At 40.3% G+C, this 12,004-nt stretch overlaps 1 protein-coding gene across 24 annotated transcripts in view; it reads left to right on the top strand.

Moving 5' to 3' along the window:
* Window positions 1-12,004, top strand: part of Ptprk (protein tyrosine phosphatase, receptor type, K) — a 499,207-nt gene that overhangs the window by 278,421 nt on the left and 208,782 nt on the right. The gene's annotated exons all lie outside the window — the stretch shown is intronic.

Here is a 12,004-nt window from a genome sequence, read left to right as displayed (position 1 = left end):
TTAGAAGTCTTACATCGACATATACTGCATTGTGGTATGTGAAAGTGGTGTTATAGTGTCTTTGAGGAAGGGGCAATTAAGCCCAAATGTAGAGAGAGAAAGAATGAATTTTAATTTTATGAAAATGTAGAAGCCAAGTAGCTTCATTGAATCAGATATCAGTCCATACTGACACATATGGAAATGACGAGAAGTTGTGTAAACCTTGGTATGGAGACATTTGGCCAATCTAATGGAAACTGGGCTCTGAGAATGTAGCAGGAGAGCCATCTGTGAAGGAGTCTTCTCTGATTGAGGGAAATGCAGGATGAGAGAAAAGTTCTAAAGACTCATGTAGATAGAGGAAGACCGAGATACATACAGGGAGCTGGAGAGATCACACGGCTAAGGGAGCAGACACCTCTTTCAGAGGACACAGCACCCACACCACGTGGTTCACAACCACCTGCAATTCAAGCTCCAGGGAATCCAATCCCTCATGTCTGACCATCTTGGGCAAACACATTCACACACAGATACCCTCTGACAGATACACAGTCACTCAAGAAAATAACAATATAAACAAATGGATATTTAGAGAAGAAAAGAAAAGAAAAACCAGAAATACTAAGAGGCAGAAATCACAGTATGACCCAGGGTCTAGAAAGAAACATGAGGTATTTTTCATATCCCATTGATTTATTTGATAATGCTTGATACAGAATAATTGTTGTCAGAAACACCGAAGATGCATTGATTCTCATAGATTATTATTTAACAATTACAGAGGGAAAGGAATTAAAATTCAGGTTAGTTGATAATAATCCCAGAACCACAACAATATAATACTATGTGGTGTCAGAGTGTGTAGCCCACGTTTCCTCTCTCTTCATGATGAATTCATTCTCTCCCATGTCAGGTTTCTCTGGCGTTCACATTGGTTTTTTTTGTTGTTCTTGATTTGTTTTTGTTTCGCCCACTCTACCCACACCCCCACCCCTACCTCGGATGGTGAGGACTGAACCCAGGGCCTTGTCTTTGTGAGGCAAGTGCTTTACACTGAGCTAAATCCCCAAATGTGCCAGTCACATTGTTAACTAATCCTCTTCATTTTCTACATACTTCAGAAAGATGCATGAGTTCACTAAAAATAAAACAGAAGCTGATCTGTGTAGGATGGATACAACTTTATCTTCAAGGGCACACGACTCGTAACTACACTGTCTCCTATCACTTGTGCAAGTTCATAAACTTATAGACCCCCTTGTTAAAGAGCAGGACAATATGATACTCTTTCCAGTCTGGCTCAGGAAGGTACCATGCTGTATGCTCCTGTGGATGAGTGCTTCCTCTTTGTATCAACCACATTTCAGCCCCTCACACATGACTCTAGCTCATCAACCTGCCTTGAGGTGTGGAGCCCTGTTGCTGTGTCTTTCATAGGAGTCTAACTCTGAACACACAGTTGTGCTTGGACATTCCTTTAGGTATTTCACATGCCGTGTTTGCAGGGACGTGTGTCTGTTACTGCTGCTTCCTCTCTGCATCTTCAAAAGTCACACCTGTAACTGGCAAAATATGTGTGCAGCATACACGAGTGTGTGTGTGGGTGCACACACGCTCACACACACACACACAGAAACACACATACACACACACAGACACACACACACAAACACACAGAGACATACACACAGAGACACACACTCATACACACAGACACACACACACAAACACACACACAGAGACACACACAGACACATACAAACACACACACACACAAACACACACAAACTCACACTCTTTTCTTAAGGACAGGCCCATACTGGATATACCTAATGTTTGTATAAGGCAGGTGATTATTTTATTCATGTTCTTTATACAGATAGGCCATACTTTTTAATGAACACTTTTACCCATTTATTAAAAACTATTAATTAGTCGATTGTGATTGCATTTTCCCTATCTGTAATATTCTTTTTTTTTCATTTGTTTGTTTTATTTGGCAGTGTTAGGTATCAAACCCATGATTTTTACACAGTTAAGGACTGAGTTCTATCACTGTTCCGTGTTGCTTAATTTACAAGTGTATTTCTATCATTTTTCCCAAGGCCCAGTTTTCCTTAGTTGGTGACAAGTATGTTGTTTTAATATCATTCAAAAACAATTCTTGAATTCCACACAAAATTTAATTTTTTTCATGAAAACAACTTTCACTTATTACCTAAACTACTTTGGATTTTTGTCTTATGAGTGTGTTAAAGTATCATAGGGCTTTGAATGTGTTAGGTAGATTTTTGCTAAAATTATCAATATCCATTCGACACTTTTGACAGTTTTATTTTTAATATATTTTGGGATCTGCCTCTAATAATTTCCAGTGATACTCTTTCTGTCATTTCATCTAAGAACCAATGTAAAGGGGGACATTTCTTATTTGTCCAGATAACCTTAAAACAAATATTGTGAACCAAATCATCTCCCTAGGGATTAGTTGTTCTGGTCGCTAACTAGAACCATCCACCTGGGTATCAGTTGTCCTGCTACTGAAACAATGGGTAAAATTAGCATGGTTGACAGGTCCTATCTCTCAGTGGCACATTTGAAAGTGATGTCCTGCTACATGGACACAAAAGATGGTAATTTTAAGGGAAATTTTGGGGGCAGTGATATGAGTAGTCTTTAATGAGACTTGGCATAGTGTTGCCCGTTGTCAAATATGACCCATGGGGAAGACTTTATTAGTGCACTTTCTCTTAAACTGGAAGTGACAGCCTGTGCTTATGGCTTTTTTTTTTCCTTGTTTGCTCCGAGTGAAAGTTTTACTGCAAAATCCTCACGAGGAGTATTGATCTCTGTGTTCCCAGAGCCATGGGAATGGCAGAGCTGTACGGGAAAGAGAATTTATCTTGTCATAACTCTAGCGTCACTTCTAGATCCTCCTGAGTAATGCTAAGGTCCGCAGCTCCAGGAGGTCCATCCTTAGTGGCAAAGAAGCTTCCGCACTCTGAGAGGAAGAGGAGACATTTTTGTTCAGCAACACTCCCAAGTTTGAGGAGCGCTGCCGGTGGACAGGGTGCAGGATGGGTGTTTAGCAGCCCACAGCCAGAGCATGGCGGATGCCTCCATATATTGTCGCTTGCTTTGCTTCTTCACTACCTCGGCTGTCAACTTTTTTTCCGTCATCTAAATCACAGTTCAGTTTCCATCTGTCCAAAAAACACTGACCTCCCACTTAGTGAAAATTCCTTCACATTTTGCATTTCAAATTTTTATGATACATGTCTGCATTTTACTTTTTATTTCTTTTTGGCATTATTTTGGGAGACTCACGTATCCCAGGCTGTTCTTGAACTCCTTCTTGGTTTTCCAGCCCCCAAATCCTAAGTGATAGATTAGAGACATTCACTGCCACACTCGATACATTTTAGCTTTGAAGCTTTTTTTTAAATCACAGTATCCATTGTTTGTTTCAAAGTTGTCAGTGGTCTGGTTTTTTAAACTTTGCGGTCTATTCTTAGCTATTGTAGCATGCTCTGGAAATGGACGTATTCAGTTAATACATTTATATATTCTTAGTGAATAAGTCAACTGTAGTTATGATTAGGGAGATTCTCAGTCTCATTTACCCAACTTGGTTAAATATTTGCTGTCTGCTTATTTATTGTTGGTGTGTGGAATTGTGTGCTTGATAATGATTCTCAAAATTATAAGACAACGTAAAGCACAAGACACGTTTACTGGCACCTTTGACCAGGATGCAGAAGGCGGCTTCCGGGTTGTTTGATCCAGTCACTAATGATTTAGGTTCTTCTTTGTTTTTAATCTGATATCGGTGATTTGGGATTGCATCACAAGATCACCTCACCCCCCCCAGTCAAATGTCCCTTGCTTACCCTCATGATCAAATGCTCTCTGGTCCCACCCACTGGGGAGAAAGGTGGAACATTGCTGGAGAGGAATAAGAAAAACAAAGGTTGCATTCAAATGAAAAGGCCACAGTAAGACTCCTGCTTTGTATGCTAATTTTTAAGAATTAATAAAGTAAGTTTAGAAGTTTGGATAGGTGACACAGTGGTTCACAACACTAGTTGCTCTTGTAGAGGACCTGGTTTCATTTCTGCACCCACATAATGTCTCACAGTCATTTGATCCCCACAACCCATGATCTCACAGTCATCGGATCCCCCGGGGATCTGATGCCTCTCTTCTGACCTCTGTAGGTACCAGTCATACAAGTGGTATTCAGACACACATGCACGCAAATCACTAATTCGTCTACAATAAGTCTAAATACATATAAAATAAATAAAATAAATTAAGAATGAAAATTTTAGTGGGGGGCGCAGAGAGCTTAGCTGGATGTTGGGAACCAACTGACTGGACTACTCATCGGACAAGGAGAAAATTTTTGTCCTCAGGGCTCCAGAGCATAAGCAGAGTATTCAGTGGACCTTATTCATTCCATTCAGAGAGGCAGTAACTGAGGCAGCATTCCCAGGGAAAGCAGCTCATGACCTCCAAGGACATATGGAGTTTGGAATATGGCAGTGTCGGAGAAGGATCTGTCACATAGCTGAGCAGCAGTGGGCCTCAGGTCACCAATGGAGTCAGAGTTCATCGCATGTGTTGTGAGAATTTTCTACTACCATTCAGCACTAACACAAAGATACGTGAATGTTAAAGCTCTTTTTACTGTAGGGTTTTTTTTTTTTTTTTTGTAGTTTGAAGCTCAGCTCATTTACTTTAGGAACTAGCATGATCGTTGTGTAAACTCCGTAGCTTTGTCAAGATTAACTGCGTGGCGAAGGCAGCCAGGCTGACTCTGGATGAGGTTAGAGAACAGATGAGATTTTTCCACTCCCTGCATGTGGTAGGTGGAGTCCGGTGGCGAAAGGACTTCTTTGTGTTTTTCTATTTCTCTGTGCATCTCTGGATGCCCTGGAATTTGCTCAGTAGACCAGGCTGGCCTCACACTCAGAGATCCATCTGGCTGTGCGTCCTGGTTGCTGGGATCAAAGGCCTGTGTCACCATTGTGGGGAAAGCTCTTCTTGTAGTGCATGAGTTGGTCTTCGCCTTCTCAGGTGAACCAGTGAAGCTGCTTGTAAGTTTTGCTCAAAATATTTTTTCCCTGAAAAATGAATCTTGTTTTGTCCAATATCCCTTTTCTGGTTCTATCATTTCTGTGTGCATACTAGTTAAAAAAAATCACTTCTGAATATTTCATTATTTTTCTTCTAACAGGAGAGACATCTGGGTAGTGGAAAGAGTGACTTACCTTCCTAATACTTTTCCTAACTGACGCTTTAAAGGCCGTGAAGCTTCTAGCTCCAGACCCTCAGGAACCTGCTTAATGCCACACAGTATTGATTTTTAACCAGTGCTCATATCGTAGCTGTCAAACTTGTGAATTCCTATAAGGACCTTTTCTCCTAACGGTGACTCGAAGATCTTTTTCTTTAATTCTATTGTGAAAGCGAGTCAACTGGGCAGGACTTCTAAAGGTTTTTTTTTTTTTTTTTTTTTTTTTTTAGGTTTCCATTTTTACATCCACATTTTATAGAATCTGAAATATATAATGAACACTGTAGAACACACTGATATCCTATATATTAATTTTTTTATTCCCTTCAGTGGCCTTAGAAAGATAGGAAAGGCTATACAGGCAGCAGAAACCAAGTGCTCTAAGTTCAGAGGAATTGTAAAAGTTCCATAGTTAATTTTTTTGCTTTGCCACCATACCCTTGAAGGTCATAAAGGAAACATTGAGTGTCCTTTCATTCCTAGTACCTACTTCTGATGCAGGTGGCTCATTGTTCAAGATGCCTGAGTTGAGGGAAAGGAGCAAGAGAGTATGTTACTTCCAATACTGCAGTAAGGTATAACCAGAAAACAAAAACAGATTTGAGTAGCTCTTATAATCAGTTGGAGCAATGATGTTCTAACTAATAAATATTAAAAAATTGTAATAGGATCTTTGTTCTTTGAAAAGTAATTGGTTTATAGTTCTACTCTTACTACTCATTAGAACTTATATAGCCTAAACTCTTCTGCCCACCTCTCTATACCATTGTTCCTGACAGCAGTGCCAGTTTCTCTTAATGGCTACTCTCCAACTCGATAGAATGCAAAACCCGTAGTAGTCATTGTCTTTTTATTTACTTTCTCTAAGTTCATTTCTGAAATTAAAATGCAGCATGAATCCTGTGCCAAAGGGCACCTGCAAATTTTTCTGAGGGTGAGTCACTCCTGTGAAGCTAGAGACATTGTTTATCGAGGAGCTGCTGGCCAGAGCTCTTTGAAGTGAGTCTTCAGGGAGTTTGGTTTGTGTCTATTCTTCTTAAGACTTCGCAAAGGGGGTTGGGGATTTAGCTCAGTGGTAGAGCGCTTGCCTAGCAGGAGCAAGGCCCTAGCAAGGCCCTGGGTTCGGTCCCCACCTCCGAAAAAAAAAAAAAAAAAAAAAAAAAAGAAAAAGGAAAAAAAAAAAGACTTCGCAAAGAATCAGAGAGGAAGTGCATCCTTGACATGGTAAATAATTATCTGTGTGGATCTTGAGGGAGTTTGATTTTCAAGCATAAGCTATAGGCCTTTCCTCTGGAGCCTTCAGCTCCCTTCTCTTGGAGTTCAGGATGAGTGTAATTTGGCCTCACTTCTACCTGGGGACTTACATCTACTGTGGGTTTGTTATTTATAGGTTTCTTCCTTTTTATTATTTTTCTTACCCCCGATCTCAAATCCAAAAGAAAAACAGCAAAGTTGGTTTGCACTAAGGTTTTCAGTCTTTCTGTCTTCCTTTGGAACACTGTTGGAAAAGTCAACCCCTCTCTCTTATCAAATCCTTAAGTCAAAACTCCAAAAGAAACAGTCGTCTCAGCCTTGGAATGTTTATGATTTAACACAATAACAAAATATGGACCTGCTATCTTGGCATGGAATTTTAACTAAGACTTTGGTAAGATTTATAATTGTATGTGGGAAAGCGAAAACAAAAACAAAACTTCCCGAAGAAAACAAAACGAAAAAATCAACCAAAAAAAAAAAAAAAAAAAAAAAGAACCAAAGTAGCATTGTATTAATTCCCTCATTAAGCACTGCTGTGGTAAATAAATAGTGTCACACTGTGAGAGCCTTCTGGAGTGTTAACTGAGCAGAAGCCCTGTAGCTGACAAACTGAAGTCAGTCAGTGATGGCACAGACATACTTCCCAGTTCTGAGGAGTTCACATGATGATTTTTAACTGATGCAGGGCTGTTCTGTTTCACTGGTTGTCCTTCCTGGGTCTCTTCTACATCCTCCAGTGCTGTTTTTTTTTTTTTTTCATGAGAGTCAGTAACAGTAGTAACATTGCCTATTTCTACAGGCCCATGGGTGAACTTTTGTATTCAGTTTTGACTTCCTGTGAATTGTTTCTCAGTCGAGATGCTTCTGTCTCCTTAAAAGTTGGGTCCCGTGCACTCAGCATCCCAGCACATGACCTTTAGTGAAGGCTAGAGACACAGAAAACAGAAGCACATTGGCGACTGCTACAAACCAAACCATGAGAGCCAAGCAGCATGTACTTGCATATTACCATAAATCCATCCATCCTGGCCTGTTCGATTATCATAATATGGTAGACGCTTACTTCCTTTCTGAGTTAGTAGACGGGTTTTTAATCTTTCTTATGAAATGTTTAGTTGACCGGCAGTTGAAAACAAGTCTGCAGCCCACGAATGCAAATAAACATTTACATTTCTGTGAGATCTCAGTGAGTATGGCTTTGGTTTACTTCGGAGTTAGGAAGTTTCAGAAAAAGAAACAGCTTTACCGTCAGGATTAAACACTAGAATCTGGGGCTGAGGCCTCTCTTAAGGGTGAATGTCAGAGATATGTGCAGCTGCATTCCAAGATTACATCTGCAGTCATTATCTATGCTCCCGTGTTGTAAAACAGGTATAACCTGGAAATGGGTTCTCTCTTGAGAGATATAGGGAGCAGATGATTTTTAACTTTGGGGCATACGTTAGAAGAACACTTACATTGTCCAAGTTTTACTTCCTGAGCATAAAAAACCATTTTCTTGTTGTTTTCTTACCCTGTTGCCTCTTTGAAACCATATTTAGGTACATTAGCATAGAATCTTGGATTGTATTAAAACAAAGGGAGAGAAATAAAATTATTACCTCTGTACTTTTTAGGTATTTGTAGTCCCAACTACTTGCCCCAGGGAAGTTAAGGTCGTTTTCAGATACATATAGGTGAATTCTTCTATAACCTGCCATCTCCTAAAATGGCTTCGCTTCATATTAAGTTAAATAAATAAATCATGGCCATAGTCCTTTGCCATGCAAAAACACAGAAATGCTTTGTCTCCTGAATACACTGGAAATTTCTTTCCTGTCCCCCATAGTCCTTAATCAACAAGGGAATACCAGACCTTTTCATAAATCTTCTGTTCCTGGAGTCTCTTCCCTAGTCCATCCTCCCTTGGTGGTTCTTGTCGCTGTTGTTGTTCTCCCTCTGTCAGATATTGTTGTGCTTTCACGGCCATATTTCATTCGAGTCTGTAATCATATACCTAATGTCCAAACAGTCATGATTTTCTCATATGAAGTAGTAGAATTGCTTAATTATATACTTTCCCATCTAATGTTGTTTACTTACAAAAGGATTTTTATATGATGCCTCTTCTTGGTACATTTACTCAGAGCAAAGTCGCATATTCTTTCCTTTGTTCGAACCACGGTAGAATAAAAATAATGTGCGTTCAATGATAGCTTTGGGGCTGGAGCGATGGCCCTGAGATTTAGAGCATTAGCTGCTGTTGTAGAGGACTCAGGTTCAATTCCCAGAACCCACATGGCACATCACAACCGTCTCTAACCCTACACTCTCACCCAAAAATACATGCAACACGTGAAATAGAAATGTTATGAATTTTAACACGACAGTAGGTTCCCCAGTTATCTGTATTTGATTAAACATGCTCTGGCTGCTCTGTCCTTTCATTCTCATTCTTCTGGTATATCCCACTGCCTCTTAGATTCTACTCTACTTCCTTCCACCTGAAACAAAAGAATGTCATGGATCGTGTCTTCAGAATTAGAGACACAGCTCCATTGCTGCCTCCATTGCTGAGAATATGAAGCCTGCACCTGAACCCTGATGGGTTTAACAGCTCAAATAAGCAGAAGATATACCAAGCAGAGAAGGCATAGGGTGTGCATGTCCTTATAGACCAGAGTTGAACATCAGTTTAATGCAGTTTTTCCTAAGGGAGGCAACCTGAGGTGCAGCCAGAGCTGTACTACAGGCCTTCATGAGGTAGTGTGCTCGCTGGTTGACAGGAGTTAGAGTCATCAGAGAAGAACGAGCATGAGTGATCAGTGAGGGAGTGCCCATCCCATTGTGGATGGAGCCATGCACGGGCTGGTGGTCCTGGGTTCCATAGCAGGCTGAGGAAGCCATGAGGAGAAAGCCAGGAATCAGCATCCCCCATGGCTCCTTATCAGTTCCTGCTTCCGGGATTCTGGCTTGTTTTGAGTGTCAGTCTTGACTTCCTTCAATGATGAGCAGCAGTATGGAAATATAAGCTGAAGTAAACACTTTCTCCCCAACCTGCTTTCATGGTTACGGTGTCTCATTGCAATAGAAACCATGATTAAGACAGGTAGAATGTGAAAACTAAAAAACAAAAACATATATTTGCAATTTGGTTTGGAATGCATGAAAGGTTTAAATTAAGCACTGTGTTTGTCCATATCTGTCTCAAAGATTAGAATCTCGAGTGTGATGGATTTTCAGGCTATAAGTTCAACAGTCTGACAGTCTGCACAGCCTGACATGGCGAGGGGTCACTGAGAGGCTGTATGGTAGAGTGGGGCACTGCTGACGATTTATGGAAGATATACTGATAATATTCCGTGGTGCCAAAGGTGGTCCACCCAGATGCTTAGCCTAAGATTCCAGTTGGATCTGGTTGTGGATGTTAACTCGGAAGACTTGTATAAGGGTTTGCTTGAGCAAGTAGCTGATGACTTCATTGCGAACATCCAGCTTGGATGTAAGGAGCACATCCAGGTTTAAAGGCTTTGTGGGCTAAGTGCAGACTAATTACAAGGTACTGAGTCAGAGTCTGACAAGGTGAATTCACAGTGAATGCTGAATAAAAGTCTGGATTTCGCCCATGTTATTAGAAAATTCTACATTGTGAAAGCTCATGGTAACTGCACAAGTATTTATAGTTTATACTATAACTAGTTTATAGTATAAACAATTATAATTATCATATAATAAACAATATAATATTACAACAAAATAAGATAATAAACAATTTATATTGATCCCTGACTAGCTTACAAATAAATGAGACTCAGACTATGGTTATTGGGGGGCAGAGTGGTTCACAAATAAAATTACTGGTGGGTCATCTCTAATCTACTCTTCTAACTGGCTCCCTCCCCAGTGGTGTACCCCAGATGCTTGCTTTTTCTCCTGGCCATGGGCTCATGGTTCCTCTCCCCTCATTGGTGGCTTCCTCCCTGGCTCTCTGTTATTTCATCATCTTCCCTGCTCTCTCCTCCTCCCGGGAGTTTTAAATCAAAGGACAAGGTTTGCCCAGCCAAAGCTTGTAAACAGGACTGTAAGTAACCATGAAAAGGGCACTGTGGGGCGTTCAGATATAGAGTTCAGCATGACCACACATAACAACAGAAAGCATAAATGCAAATTTATAAATAAAAGGATACTAGTGTAGTTAGAATACTTTTACCCATAGCCTTCTCTACATTACGAACAAATGTGAATGCTTAAGTCTCCTTTCCTCAACATTGCAGATGAATTTCCCATGGAGTCAAGGGCTACCAATTCCATGGATCTTTTGGCCTCTACAATCCTAGTACTTGGTACTGTTGCCTCATCACATACTTTAGACCAGCCTGGTCTATATAGTGAGTCTCATGCTAGGCAGGGTCACCTGCAGACACCTTGTAAAAGAGAAACAGGGAAAAACGTTAAGTAAAATCTTTTCTCCTGATTTAAAAACAAAACAACATTTTACTTCACAGAAACGAGCCAGATTCTGTAAGGCATTTACCATTCTGTCTGTTCTGCAGTGTTTGACGGCTGCTGCTGCTAACCACACTTTGCCTTTGTTTTTGTTTTGTTTTTCTTTTGTTTTTGTTTTGAGGGTCTGGATGTAGTCAGATTTTTCCTTCCCGGACTTTTCTCCCAAAGCATTTCCATTTCCTCAAAGAATGTCATTCTATCTAGCGGGTAGTGTGAAAATATTTACTTTACGGAAAGATAAAGAGTTTCTGCCTGTCATAATTTTTCCTGTGTTAAAACTCCCACTAGGCTTGACATTTCTGCGTTTTGTGCTGGATTGCTGAGAAGCAGTTACCATGACCAGGCTGGTTGATGCATGGTAATGATGAAAAGAGGGATGCTTGGAATTCAATATGGATGGCAGAAATGCACGGTGTCAGGGAAGCCATATATTAAAGAGAATTTGAATTGGAAACTGAATCCCCACCTGCCACTGGGAACATTTTGATCGTTTTGATTTATTAAACTTTTATAACAACATTCGGATGGAGCTGAATTAAAGACTTTAGTCTGGAATAGTTTATTGTACGCCAGCCACTGTGCTACCGGTGTCGTTTTCGAAGGTTCTAGAAGTCTGTGAAGAGAGAAGAACGGATGGATGAGGGTTTGTTTTTATATAGCAATTTATCCTCAGCCTGATGAATATCACCTTAAGCTTGTCTTTGATTCTCCTGTGGATAAACAGGATTTGAATTTTCAGAATTTTAGGTTACCTTGAATTTTTGATGTTTTGCAAGCATATTTGAAAGAGTGACAAATAATTGTCTTATTGGAGTGGCACCTATCTTACACACACACACACACACACACACGTGCACACACACACACGTGCACACACACATGCATATTGGGCATTTGTGCGTGTGTTCCTGGGTTTGGTGGATAAATATTCACCCACAAACACTACTGGAATGCCTTGGAAAGCGCACTCCCTTATCA

The sequence above is a fragment of the Rattus norvegicus genome, chromosome 1 (assembly GCF_036323735.1).
Source record: "Rattus norvegicus strain BN/NHsdMcwi chromosome 1, GRCr8, whole genome shotgun sequence".
Taxonomy (NCBI): domain Eukaryota; kingdom Metazoa; phylum Chordata; class Mammalia; order Rodentia; family Muridae; genus Rattus; species Rattus norvegicus.
Note: the sequence above shows the minus strand (reverse complement) of the source record. Positions and strands in the feature narration are given on the sequence as shown.